This window comes from Chlamydotis macqueenii, chromosome 4, assembly GCF_036417535.1.
Source record: "Chlamydotis macqueenii isolate bChlMac1 chromosome 4, bChlMac1.mat, whole genome shotgun sequence".
Lineage (NCBI taxonomy): Eukaryota > Metazoa > Chordata > Aves > Otidiformes > Otididae > Chlamydotis > Chlamydotis macqueenii.
This window is the reverse complement of record NC_141559.1, coordinates 80,009,671-80,024,347: the sequence shown is the minus strand read 5'-3', so window position 1 is coordinate 80,024,347 and position 14,677 is coordinate 80,009,671.

Below are 14,677 nucleotides of genomic sequence, written 5' to 3'. Positions count from 1 at the left end.
ACACCACAGATTTCTGTTTTCATTTACCTGCTATTGCTTGAAAATGTCAAATCACCGTTAATAGGGAAAATATGCAGTTTAATAGCTTTCTTACCTATGCATTTATCTTGGCAGACCACAGAGAAGCTTGATTATGCTGACTGTCTCTAGCCTATGAAAATTGTCACCTTTTTTTCCTTGATTTACACACAGGACTCTAATCATTTGCCATCTTAAAAAGAAAATGTGTGAGGCTGTCTGCCAGAGCTTTCAAAAAGAGCTTGTCATAACTCAACAGCCATTCCAAAAGTAATTTCCAAAAAATTAATTTTGTTGGCCTTAAAGATATTTGTACTTTAAAACTTAACTATTAGTTCCTCATACATGTTCTTGAGGGGAAAAAAAAAACCAGAGTATATGCTTTCTGTAATATACTTCTTCTATCTGAAAATCTATTCTATAAGGAGAATGAGTGTGGATGGGATTATCTATTGAAAATAAGATTATAGACAGGAAATGTTGTTATATATTTCTTATCCAAGATCATTTTTATAAATAATAAAATATATATTATCTATATTTTACATATATATGCACACACACAATCACACATTTGTATGTGTATATCTCTTCTCAAATGTGTGCATGTGTGTTTAGATAGAGCCGTATCTACAAAATTAGTATCTGACTTGAAAAGTATGAAAAAGATTAATTTTTCCATGGCAGCTCTGAAGATCCATAATATGCCGTCATAATGCAGGTAAAGCACAGCTTTGCAAGTTTATTGTACAATGATTTGCTCTCTCTAGAATAGATTCACTCATCGGGAAAGGAGTTCAGCTCTCAAAACTTTTAGTTGATAAATCGTATCTCCCCAATGTTCCAAATTTTATTCACAAGGATGTTGTCATTTATATTTCCATTCTCACTTTTCCCTGACTGACTTTTGGCCCAAAACAGCTACAGATATAACCAGGACTCAGTCTTATCTGAGCCCTCTTTGAAATAAGTTCAAGAGGTATCAAAACATCAGTGAATAAACTTTCCTTGTACTCTTGGAGTTATCATTAAGTCATCAGAGTTTTGTGTTTTTTTTTTTTTTTTTTTTTTTGCAAAGGGGGGATTCTTGTCCTTGTATGTCTCTTGGAAGTTCTACTGATAGTAGAGTTTATTTGATATTAATAAGAATTAATGTGTAAGCTATGTATTTCTGCCTTTGTGGTAGCTAATGAGGTTTCAGTCTTCAATAGAACAATAAATGGATAGAATGATCTCTGCCTTAATGCTGTAGGTAAATGCTGAGATGAAATAAGCCAGTATTTGAGGAACTGGTTGTTAGACTTATGCCACTTGGTAACTCACAAGAGATTGAAATCTTCCCTCCTTCCCACAGGAAATGGTAGGAGGAATTAAATATTGAGCAAGTATAAGAGAGAAAGGAGTACATGCATGTGCAAAATTTGAATTTACTGAAGTAAATTATTTGTTTGTGATCATTGCATAAAGAGAATGAGACAAAAAAAACCCCAAAACAAATGGGATGGGACCTATCCAAATTCCCCAAATGAACCAGATATCCTAAGAGCTGGAAAACACTTGTTCATGTAAATTTAGTATTAGGCCTGGATAGTGAAGCATAAGACTCAACTCTTAAACTCACAGGATAATTTGTGTTAGAAGGGATCCTTTGTCTGCCTAGATGTGGCTTCCAGTTCTTATTCCAAAATTATTTTCTCTTCTATAGATGTTTAGCTTTCTTGGCTGACAGATAGTGAATCAATCAAATATCATGCACAGTTTAAAATTTAAATTTCTAAAGACTGAGTTTGTAACCACAAATCATAGACTTTCTCCAAGAGATGATGACAACCTGAAAGAATGTATCTAATTTATCTTGACAAGCGGATTATGCAAAGCTCTTTTGAAGTCAATGGAACTCCCATCCAGTTACACCGCTGCAAAAATTAATATTGTTCAACCATGGTGTCAGTGTATGTATGGGTATATAGCATTACCTCAACCTGGCTAAATGGCATAATTTCAGTGTGGGTGCTTCAGTTTCAGTGCCTGAGTTCAGTTTCAGGTATCACGTAGGTTTTAGAAATATCTAGAAAGAAGTTTGATAGCTCTATTGAACATTTTTCACACACTCCCATCTGCCTACCTTTCATACACGCTTAGGATGGGTGTATGTCCCCGAGTCACCTGTCTCCAATGATTTTCCACAGGGAGATTTCAGTATTACCTTAGACTAAAATCTTGACATCTGGGCAAAATGAAGCTATGTGTCAGTGTCCTCAGTTTTACAGAATTTGCCAGTAACTTTCTCTTTTTGATCAGTGTCTTAAAATAATCTCATCTGGAAATCCCAAAGAACATTAACTAGTCATTCAGTATTTTATGGATGGGCTGTTCACGGAGCTTTAGAAAACCAAATCTCTTATTCTGCCACAGATTTGTTACATGACACAAGAAAACACAATTAATTTTTGTGATCAACAGGAATAAAGCCCCTACCTTGCTCTTGGCTGCACTGTATCTTTTTAAAATATATGAACGGAATTGTGTTTTTCCAAAGTTTAACACAGTGACAATCATCACATCCTTAAAGTATTACCATGATGTTACCAATTAACTGTGCATTCCAGTTCACTCTTTCGGGTTGTGTCACAAGCTGTTTCAGCTGTGTCTCTGTTCTTTCCCTTTGACCTCCTTTGAGACTTTTGTAGAAGAATAGAATGGTTTGGGTTGGAAGGGACCTTCAAAGGCCATCCAGTCCAACCCCCCTGCAAGAAGCAGGGACATCTCCAACCAGATGGAAGTTGTTCAGAGCCCCATCCAACCTGGCCTTGAGTGTTTCCAGGGATGGGGCATCCACCACGTTGCTGGGCAACCTGGGTCAGTGTTCCACCACCCTCACTATAAAACATTTCTTCCATATGTGTAATCTGGATCTACCATCTTTTAGTTTAAAACCATTACCCCTTGTCCTATTCCAACAGGCTGTACTAAAATGTCTATTTCCATCTTTCTTATAACCCTCCTTTAAGTATTGAAAGGCCACAATAAGGTCTCCCTGTAGCCTTCTCTTCTCCAGGCTGAACAGCACCAATTCTCTCAGCCTGTCCTCATAGAGATATGCTCCAGCCCCCTGATCATCTTCGTGGCCGATATTTGGAGATACCCTTCTCCAAATTAAAGTTTTAATTTGTCACTTTTCTTGGAGTAAAATCCCACACTCCACCCCTCCAAACCAAGGATTTTATATTTCAGGCTTTTCCAAATTACAATAAATTACCTTTTTTGATCTGCTAGTTTTAATTTAAGGAGAACCTAACAGCATATTCTGCTATCTAGGGAACAACCAAGTCTAACAAGAGACTTAGGTAATGACATGTCCAAAACAAAAATATTTCAGAGAAGATATATCAGAAGGAAATGCATGCAGAAGGAGCACATCTGACTGCTGGCAACATGAAACTGATGTCACCCATTCAGTGCACTGAAATGTTAAGTTGTCACAATGCTTGTCCTATCTTGGATTAAGGTTTTACTCAGCCTCAGGCCAGGACTGGCATTTGAAATAGTTTCAAAACCTTTGTCTTCATAGTCCTTTCAAAGCGGACTAGACTATTTTGTCTTCTCCTCAGTGCTTTTAGATACCACATTTTTTTTTCCTCATCAGATGAGCGACAAGTGCAGTCAGTAACCACATCATAGAAATACACAGCCCATTTCAAATGTCAATACAGTAATCTATGAAGACAGCAGTATTTCACAGCCTTTGTCACATGAATTCTAAGTCTTTGCAGATTTCTTACACTTCCAGTTAGGGCTGTTCTAATTAATAATCCTTCCTTTAAAAAAAAAAAAAAATCCATTCAGTATAAGTGGGCTAAGTGCTATTTATCTAAAAGACTCTGGCAGCTGAAGTCTGGATTAATCTTCTACCCCAAATCAAATCATGTCAACTCAGATCAGCTTCCTTGTATAACCTGATTTTTGCAGGAAAGTCAGCTTCTCTCCAGTTGTGTGACCTATGACAGAAATGTGAGGAAGGAAACTTGACATCTCTGTGTGAGGTGGATCCTCAGATGGTGGAAACGAGTACAGATTTCTTCCTTTTCCTAGAACTTTATCAATTTAAATGACCTGAAGATATGTCTTAAACTCTTTAATACATTTCATGGATCATAAATTTGGAAAGTAATAAGTAAAAAAAACCTTATCTTCTTACTTTATTGCTTTCTCTTGTGGTAAAGTTAGCACATGTCTATTCAAAAATCTTAGCTGCTTTGCATAATTTTAAGAACGGCAACATAAATTCTTCTACTTGTTCTCTGTATGTATATTATTACATTTAGGTATCCTGTTAGCTTCTATGCTGTTTTACACCATTTATTTCACAAACTTTATGCGTCAGAAAACCTATGCAAATCTCCATTTAAAAAATGAAAAGTCAGTAAGAGGCCCGTGGAAATTACAGTAAACAGCAAATATTCCTGCAGATAGATATTGACTTTACAGTGTGATTAAATTATATCCATCTCCTCTCTCTCCTTCTGTCATGCTTTCATGCTAGACTTCAGTCACTTTGGTTTAAATTCCCATTTCCAGACTAATGCTTTTTAGCAGTTGCTAAACAGTTGCTAACAGTTGCTGCTGATGATTTTATACTCTAAGCAGGTTAATGTATTAATTTTTTTTGTTAAGCAAGTTGGTAGTGGCAATTTATATTCTGATTCTGGTTTGGCTTCTGTGGTATGAAAGTCTGTTCTTAACCTCAATAATTTTGTTATTCTGAACATGCAGTTGCTGATCTGGTCTGTGTTCTGGCCTGCAGACTCAAGGTCAGGGATACTGGAATATCATTAGAGCTAATTGTAGCCATCAAAAAAAAGAGTGCCAAAACATAGGCCTCATAAAAATATTTAAGTCTCTTCAAAGTATCCAGTAATTCCAAATGCAAGACTAGAGGATGAGAGAATCACAGATAGGGGAGAATTTTTGGCTCAGACAGGTATTTATGTACTAGGTTTTTTCTTTTCATCCTTTTTTTTTATTATTATTATTGTGAAGGACTGTTTATTCTAAATCAGTAATAAACTAAACATAAGTTTCCTCACTGCTGGCATTAATTTCATGTCATATGTTATGGCAGGATGCTAAATTAGCTTTTTCATTATAAGTGAACATTTTTTGTCTTTTTTTTTTAATGTATCCAGCATCTTTGACAAGAAGAGATGGTCCTGTGTGTAGATTACTACCTGCATGCTATGTTAAATTCACTGCTTTGCAATAAGATTCCTGCGAGCAGAACAGCTTAATCATAAAAGGGAGCTATTTAGGGTTGAATCCTTAAAAGAAATTAAAGTGTCAAGTTTGACTCTTGCATTCAAGATGTAAACCCCAAACTGAGACACCCACACCTCCCTATGACAGTTCTCTCTTGGATGCAGAGATTCCCCAGGTGTCTAAGATTTCCTGACTGAGATACTTTCTGTATACTCTTGAACTCTAACAAATTATCCTGAACAAGACCTCCATGATCTCTTTAAAACATCAATTATGAAAATAAAACTTAAAGTTGAAGAACAGAGTGATGTTTATTCATTTTTTTTTTTGCAGACACAGGCCTTTGGATCATATATTACTTGACATCAAAATTGAAGAATAGGTGGCAGTAATGCTGTCCTTCAACACTTTCCTTTTGTCCTCTACAATGCTAAAGTGCCTTTTAAACTAATATATAACTTTTCTCTTTTTTATATATATGTATTTTAAGATCTCTCATATTAGACATCCGGGATAACAGAGCATAACGTCAAGTTCTTTACATTATTCTACTGTGAGACAGATGAGCTGGCAAAGCTGAAATTTACACTAACACCAGCCACTGAATCCCAGTGTAAGCATCTAAGCTCTTCTGGCTCACTTTTCCTCTGGGAATTTTTAGCTGGAGCTGTGAATCTATGAAAATAATGTCTCCACCTCAGAGAACAGTCTATACATACTCAGTTTAGCCATTAGTTTCCCTGGAAACTTAGCAGAAACACCAGAGCAAAGTGCTTTCTCTAGAAGTACTGCTCAGGAACTGAAATCCTGCTGTCTGCAAAGTGCTTACCATCTGTAGGTTAGTACTAGGTTTCTTTTGGATCTTGATCTTCTTTTTCTGCTTTCAGTGACTCATAACTACACAATACCTGTATTTTTAACATTAAGGTTTCCAGCTGGAGACCATTGATTAAAGTAAAAAAAAAAAAAGTGGTGGCATATGTGGAAAATATATCTATCACTGATTTACAAAAATTTATAAAAACAACCACGACAAAGAACTGATGAGCTACTTGTTGCTTTATATAATAACTTATAGCATTACTCTCAGTGTTGCCTCATACAATGAACTTTCATCATAATTTCTGTTGTTCATTATTTAAATGAACATAAAATTCTGTTACTAATATCAGGAAAATTCCTGGGTAACACTGAGATCATGACAAGAAGAGTAGTAAAGCTGATCCATAATGAAGGTACCAAGACTACTCTTCTTCCAACTTTAACTCTAAAAAAAATACCTATAGACTTACATGGGAATCTGAACCAAATACATGTTGCCTACAGGTCCACAAGAAATCCTTGGAATTTTAGCTTGGACTTTTTTCTTGTACACCTTTAAAAAATGGAATTGTTCCAAATGTAAAGCCATAGTGAAAGTATCCGCATTTTATAATAACAACAGTAATGAAAATGAGAATTTAAAAACCCCAAGAAAACCAGATATCATTACTTGCTCAACCTTCTCCAGGTTTACACCACAGCTATGGTTATTTCTATTTTATTTACAGGCAGAAGGAATTGGATTCCCTCTTTTTAGTCTTTGCAATTATTTGCCTCTTCAGACGTGGTGGAGTATCTGATGAAGCGGCACACATTTTATACAAATGTGAAGTGACCAGCGTGAAGAGGTCTGGCTGGAACCTGATGAGAAATGTAATCCCAGAAAACCCCCCCGATCTATATAAATTAACGCAATTAAGGCTCATCAAACACTCCTCTGGACCCACTGTCAACGCAGATAAACAACCATCCAGGAGTGTGTAAATGTGTAATCAGATAGAGTCTGGAATTCACTGAGACATGTGGTTATGCTTTGGACACAATGTCAAAATCATTATTTTGCCTTAGACTCTTCTGTTTCTTATACCTCTGGCTTCACCTCAATAATTTATCCATCGTGCATTTAGAAGAAGACAAGATAAACAGAAAAAAAACTAGCACAGCTCTACACAATGGGAATTTAAATATCAAAATAAAGTAAACTGTAATTAAAAGTTGGTAGGAAATATAACTGTGATTCAGTTGGACAGATATTATTAACTTAATGGAATATTAATAGGATATTCCATTTATATCTCCTGTTCTGTCCCAAAGCCTCCTGAGATATTTTCCAATGAGTTTTTAACGATAATATGAAATGCAGCTACTTCTGGAATAAACATCTATCAGAAATTAGTACCAAATTTAAAAGCTGGGTAAGAAAAACTTGCCACACAATTCCACAAACTGGAATACAGCAAGAATATCAGGCATGTTTCTAACCTTTTCCCATGTAACTGTTCAAAGTTCACAGTATTGTAAAAGCACAAATCCTAAGGTTATATTATTATCTATTTCATTTTGTCTTCTCATTGCTATTCTTTTTCTCATCCTTACTTAAACACAGAGCAGAAACTCACGTAGTCTATAGCTGTATAGTATAGTAGGGAAGTCTTCCCCTCTCATCTGCTCACATTTTATCTTCCTGGTAAGCTTTCTTTCACTAGTCAACCAGTTTTCCTGAGCTCTACGAGGAAACATGCTAGAAAAACATGAAGTGACAGGGCAAGGAAGTGGATTTTTCAGATTTCTTTTTTTTTAATATTAAAAAAGATAAAGCATTTCTTTCTCTTTTACATTGCCATGGTTTAGTCCCGCCCGGGACCAAGCTACACAGTTTTTCACTCACTCTCCCCACCCTCTGAGAGAATATAACAAAAAGCTCTAAGTTTGAGATAAGGGCAGGGAAAAATCATTCAAGTTACTGTCATGGGCAAAACAGACTCAACTTGGGGGAAACTATATCATTTTATTATTAATAAAACCAAAGCAGGATAATGAGAAAGAGATCAAAAACAACTTCCCCTCACTCCTCCTCCTTCCCAGGCTTAACTTAATTTCAATTATCTCTACCTCCTTCCCACCCTGAGCGGCATAGGGTGGGAATAGGGAATGAGAGTTGCAATAAGTTCATCACGCGTTGTTTTCTGCTACTCCTTCCTCCTCAGGGGAAGAACTCCACACATTCCTCCCCTGCTCCAGCGTGGGGTCCCTCCAATGGGCTACAGTCCTTCGTGAACTTCTCATTTCTTTCATGGGGTGCAGCCCCTCCAGAACAGCTGCCCCAGTGGGCCCTCCATGGGCCACAGCCTCCTTCAGGCATCCGCCTGCCTCTATGTGGGGTCCTCCATGGGCTGCAGGTGGATCTCTGCTCCTCTGTGGACCTCCAAGAAATTCTTCACAATCAGGGTCAGGCAGACCTCTCAGGTTCTCTTCATATCTCCTCTCTTCACTTCTTTCAGCTGGGCAGGAATGAGTCAGGCCCAGACAGCCACCCAGTGAAAGTCCAGAGGGTGAGGGCCACAAGGTCCACAATGCTTGAGCCTCCTGCTCTCTGTCCCCGCTTCTTCTTCACTTTTTTTTTTTTAATTTTTTTTTTTCCCCTTCTTAAATACATTATCATTTTGCCAATGAGCTTGACCCTGGCCAGTGGTAGATCCACCCTAGACGTAGCCAGGTCCACTGGACAAAGGGAAACTTCTAGCAGCTTCTCACAGAAGCTGCCACTGTAGCCCCCCTGCTACACAAAACCGGCACATGCATCTCTTCGAACATCCTTTTAGCCTACATTATTGACAACTCTTTTTCTTCTTACTTGGAAATAACAAAGAAAGCTTACATTTCTCAGAGGTTAAACTGACAGGCTCCAGCAACTTCAAGGTGAGCTGTTGAATGTAGGACAAATATTTAAACTTGGTTTTGCTTTTTTAAAGCATGCAGATATGAACCTACTAGACGTTGTAAATTATATTACATTCTTGTATTTAGCTGGTAAACACAGTATATCTTCTAAGGATGTAAACCTCTTTTTATGACTTTCAGTAAAAATATTTTTATGTCATGTTGGTCCAAATCACATAACCCACAGTTAAGTTTTTATTTGAAACATCGGGACTTCATATTCCTTTCCTTCCTATCCTTTCTGCTTTTCAAAAATCTTCAATGAGTTTTAAACTACACAAAGAAAGCTCATGAAGTGAGGGGAAAAATTAATAAATGTATTGAACAGTACCAGTCCCAATATGGAGCCCTGAGGGGCACCACTTGTTACTGATCTCCATTTGGACAAATATGATGATGTACGTTTATGTTACCATAAAAATCCATAAATATTAGAGTCTGCTTGTGAAATGAAGTTAAATGTGTACTTAGAGCAGATGACAGTGGAAAAGGAGTAGCTCCATCTACACTGATGGTGGTGTGCATGCATTTGAAATGAATCGTAGGAGGAACAGCATGGCAAAAAGACCATGAACTTATTAATTATAAAAAGGATGAGAGCAAGGAAAGAAATTAGAGTAAAGAAACTAATTACATTCTCTTAGATAACTAGAAGTAGTCAGTGCCACAGCGCTTTGGAAGAAGACACTGAAAAACATACACAAGAGGAAAACTTTCCAAAAAATAATAATAATACAATTTCCCTCAACTTCTTTACCTGTGCCCTTAGCCTTAAAACATCAAGTGATGTTTTAGTCCTGGAGAAGGCTGTGTAGGATTGATAATCTTGGAGAATAAAGTCCTTGTTTAGCCTGTAAGGTAGGTAGAAAATAAGAAGTGATAAAAAAAAAATTCTATTTATTCTGTGGAGGCCTTCCATAAGAATTAGGAGCCAGTATCATCTAGATGGCATATCAGCTGGATCTGGCAACGAGGAGGTCTAGATAATTCTGGTATGATAGTTTTCTTGTGTAAAATCTTCTGCATTAAAATCTCTGGAATCCAGAATTTATTTTATACACACCAAAATTTTCTTCAGGTCCTCAGGCTATTGTTTTCTGTTCGAGTGTTTTTAATCAGGTTCTGCACATTTCTAAAAGACATGTCATTTTACAGTTAAAACAAGATATTAGTTATGTTTACATTTTCTGTCAGACTGTTTCTTCTCTCTTCCCACTCCCTAAACCAAAAATATTTTGCAGATTAACAATTTCTGATTAATAAAATCTGTGCTCACAAAACTTTACCCCCACACTGCTGCTAGACCAATAGTTGTCTGCCATTTATGTAACTGCCCTGAAAGATGTGTTTGGCACTGTTTTTTTTTCAATATAAAACTAGAAGTGACCTACTTTCTTAGTAGGAGACATACTTGATGTTTAAAACAAAGGAAGAGAGAGTCGAGCCAAGGAAACCATAGTGCAATAGGTAGCATTGCCTTTTTCCTGATACAGAAGGCAGGTGATAGGGTCAGATCACTGTTGTGTGACTGTTGAGGTAGAATAAAATGTTTCTGTGGCATTTTTTTCCCATTTTTGAATTGTACCTGCATGGGGGTTTTTTTTTATGTATTGGATGAGTGTCAGTTTACTGAAGCACATCTGGTCTACGGTGCAGCTCTAAAATGCCACTGGAAGTGTCATCTTCTGTATGAGGTGTAAAACTCAGTGATGCTAGTGATTAACAAGATCCTTCTGGATCACCTTGAGGTGAAAGTTATCTATCCAATGCATTAAAATAATTTCATTCCATATTATTACTGCGCAAGTAATCAGACAACTGTCCTTATAATGAGATATTATGACTGCTGAAGGGCACCAAAAAGCACACAGAAGACACTCAGTTTCCTGAATAAGTTACCTTTTGGATTATTGCATTATATGTAGATAAATTCCCCTACAGTTCAGTATAATGTAATCATGCAGTTGACTGTGCTTTATATAAAACACAGTAAGAATGCAGGTGTTATTGGTGTTGAAGTTTTTACATTTTTTAATGTACATCTGGCTTAAAAAATTGCCAAGAAGAGACCTTTATGCTTCACATTTCCCAAAAGATTCCTTGATATTATTTATGGAAAGTTAATGCAAAAAAAAAAGTAAAGTTTTACAAAGGTGTAAGTAAGTATCAGAATACATTCTTACTTAAACTGTTATTAATATTATTATGATGGTTAATTTATTGAGATAGATCATGGATACTTCACACAATTGTTCCACACGATTTAGAAACACACAAAAGAAGACCAACATGATCCAAAATGCTTAAAGTATGAGAACAAATTTGCCTCAAATTTTGGAGCCAACATTGTCCTTTCTACAGTAAATATGTATCTGCACTCTACTAGATGAATGACTAAGATGTCACTGAAGACAGGTCTTCATGAGGTCATGTTCCACTTCACTGTTTCATGCTTTATTTTAACAAATTTGACACTTTTTTTTTCCGTTTTAAAGGACACTATTATCTGTATAATCTGAATAGTACAGTTCCCTTGTCTGGTACATAACACCGTACCTTAAAAATTTAAGTTCTATTTATAATGCATCTGCAGAATACTGAATAGCAAGAGATAATTAGCTGAGGGTGTTTCAACTCTCTCAGAGCTGAAGATACCAAATTGTGAAAATTAGGAATTACAATGGAATCCAGATGTTGGACTGTCTGATGTTACCCTTTAATTAAAACATTTATTACAAAGCTAGCAAAGGGCTACAATGACATATCATCTTAAAGCATGTCTTGTTAGTGACCTTAGCCTTCCTGGCTACATGCCAGATGATTTTAAAGGGGGACACTCATGAATAATGAATACTGTAAAACAGAGTTCTTTTCATAACAGATGTCATTTCTTAGAGTTATCACTTGACCACTGAGAATTAGTACAATAATAACAATAATTTTCCAGTCCTGCAGAAAAATTGATTTTAATATTTTCATTTCCTACTTACAGGGTAAATTACCATACTTAAAGTGAAATTAACCCCTTTTTAGGACAGTAGAGTGGAAAAACAAAGTCATGTATGATAAAGAATATGGAAGAGGTCAGTTAGGGGACACATGTTTGTGTTTTTGTCTTTGTATACATGATTACTCTGGGTTTTCCTGATGGAGATGCAAACAATAAAGGGAAAAAAAAAAGAAAATCTAAGTAAGGATTTGTATACAACACTAACAACTTTACTAGAGGAAAAAAAAAAAAAGAGACCATACATGTTTCTCTCAACAACAGAAGATCAAAAAATCAGAGATATGAGGAAAGGAAACATTATTTATTCTTTCCTCTGGCCCTTGAAAAATTGCTTCCTAAGTGCATTCCTGACCATTTTTAGAAATAAATATTTAAATTTCCATGTACCGTTCGGTGCCTTTCCATGATTTCTCCTGGCAGGCTGCAGCACCCCTGTCACTATTTCCCTCAGTTAATGCAGCACTCAGGTCTGTATGGCATGCAAGGAAGCCTGGCTCTTAGCAGTTCTGTTTGGCTCAAATAATTCTGTTTGTATTTAATCTGTGGCACAGACCCACCAAGTGCCTTAATTTCACTTTCAGGAATTAAGGAATCTGAAAAGATGACAGCAGTAAGCACCAAACAGTAAGAAGACATAGTTCTCAAAAGTAACCAGCAGTCACTGGACACTTAATTTCTTCAGTGAATAACTTCAGAAAACCTTAATCAAGGAATTTAACTTTTGGGAAGGTTTGATTTTTTTTTGAATTAGATACTTACAGGCTTTTGAAGTTGTGCTCCCAAAAATCATGAGTCATTTGAAAAACTTGGCTAGGACCATAGAATGATAGAATATTTCAAGTTGGAAGAGATTCATAAGGATCATTGAGTCCAACTCCCCCCTCCTCGCAGGAGTACCTAAAACTAAACCATATGACTAAGAGCATCATCCAGACACAGAGATCTCTACGTCATGCATCTTCAGCAAAGGAGTAATGTATAATACTTACTTTAGATGCATTCAAGAATTTGAGGCTAGGAAAATTATAACTGTGGAAATAAGATACTCTGATCATTGTTTAACAATAGGAAACATAACTATGGATCCTATCAGAAACTTGCATTCTGAGGCTGAACAAAATTATACCTTCTCAGATTGAATTCAGGAATCAAATGCTAATGGCAAGCGAAACCACAAAATATTAGCCAAGCAGCATCAAAAATTGAAAGTTTCAGGAGTTTAAAATGCCAATGTATGTTAGCCTTGAAAAATCTCTAATATTTAATAACCTTTTGGAAATGCGAATTCATGTATCATTTACTCTGGTGTAAATTACTGAAATCTGTGATGAACAGATTTCTCCTAATGAGGCTGTGCCTCTACACATAATATTGTGTAGACTGAGAATTCGTATTGATTCCTATTGAACGCCATCTAGTGAACCGTTAACTGTACCACTTCTAGGACATAAATATTAACTGGATTAAACGCATTTTGGCATGTCAGGCTTGGTGAGATCAAGTCATCCATCATATGGTGAAAGGATCCGAACAACAACTCAAGGGTGCTATTGGTCGTGAAGAGAACCTTGAAGGTGAACAGCTTGTTGCATACCAAGGGTTTGCAATTTCACTGTTTTCACATGCTAAGTCTGGAAACTTTCTGTAATTCAGTGGAGATGATGGGGTCAACTTTTAAAGCTGAGACACAAATCCTGACATATCTTCCTGGGATTTCGAGATCCATTCCTTTGAACAGAGTGCTTCTTTAAATAATAAACAAGCCCAGAAAAAGATCTCACCTTCTATTCAGAAAATCCAAAACTAACAGAGCTTAATCTTTCCAGCATTTAGATTTTCTAATGGTGTCGAGGGAAGTGTGTGTGCGTTTAGCTTTGCTAAAGAGGAAGAAATAATACATGTTAAACAGATACTCAGTGCTACTTGCAGGGAGGATTGGATAGCAAATATTAATGCTGGAATTCACAGCACTGAATTCCCTTCAGTGGAATTTTAGAGATAAAACATGGGTAATTTTAATTTAAACCTATTAAACTGAGTCATAAAACAATGTTATCATTTGGGAAATTAATTCTGAAATGTACATAGCTTTGCAGGAGTTTACAGAAGTTTGGATCTTAAAATTTAAAACTCAAAAGTCTAAGCTTTCTAGGTATCTGAGAAAACTTATTCTGCATGTACAATTCACTTAAATATCAGTGGTACTTTTTGTGCCCAGGATGAGTCCCTTGTACTCTTACTTCATTCTCCCTTGAGTATCTTCCCTGAGATGTTACAGGTGTGTCCAAGTGTTATGGGTTTGCCATCATGGCAAGTAGTCTTTCTTTTCATGCTTGCCACTAGTCACAGGCAAATTAATTCTTTCACTTTAATGAGAAAAATACCTCTATTCTTAAGACATGAAGATAAGCCAGGGAGTGATTATCTCTCTAAGATGACTTATTTGAAATCTTTGCTCTTGCAGAAGTGCTGTGAGTGTGGAATGCACCTGACTCCACTTTAAACATTGTGTGTGCATAAAGTACAAAGTAAATGGGTTTTATTAAAAAAATGGGAAAGATTACAGTTTTGTTTACAAAGTTGGAAACACATTTACATAAGAAACACATAAAAACAAATATTGTGCACATG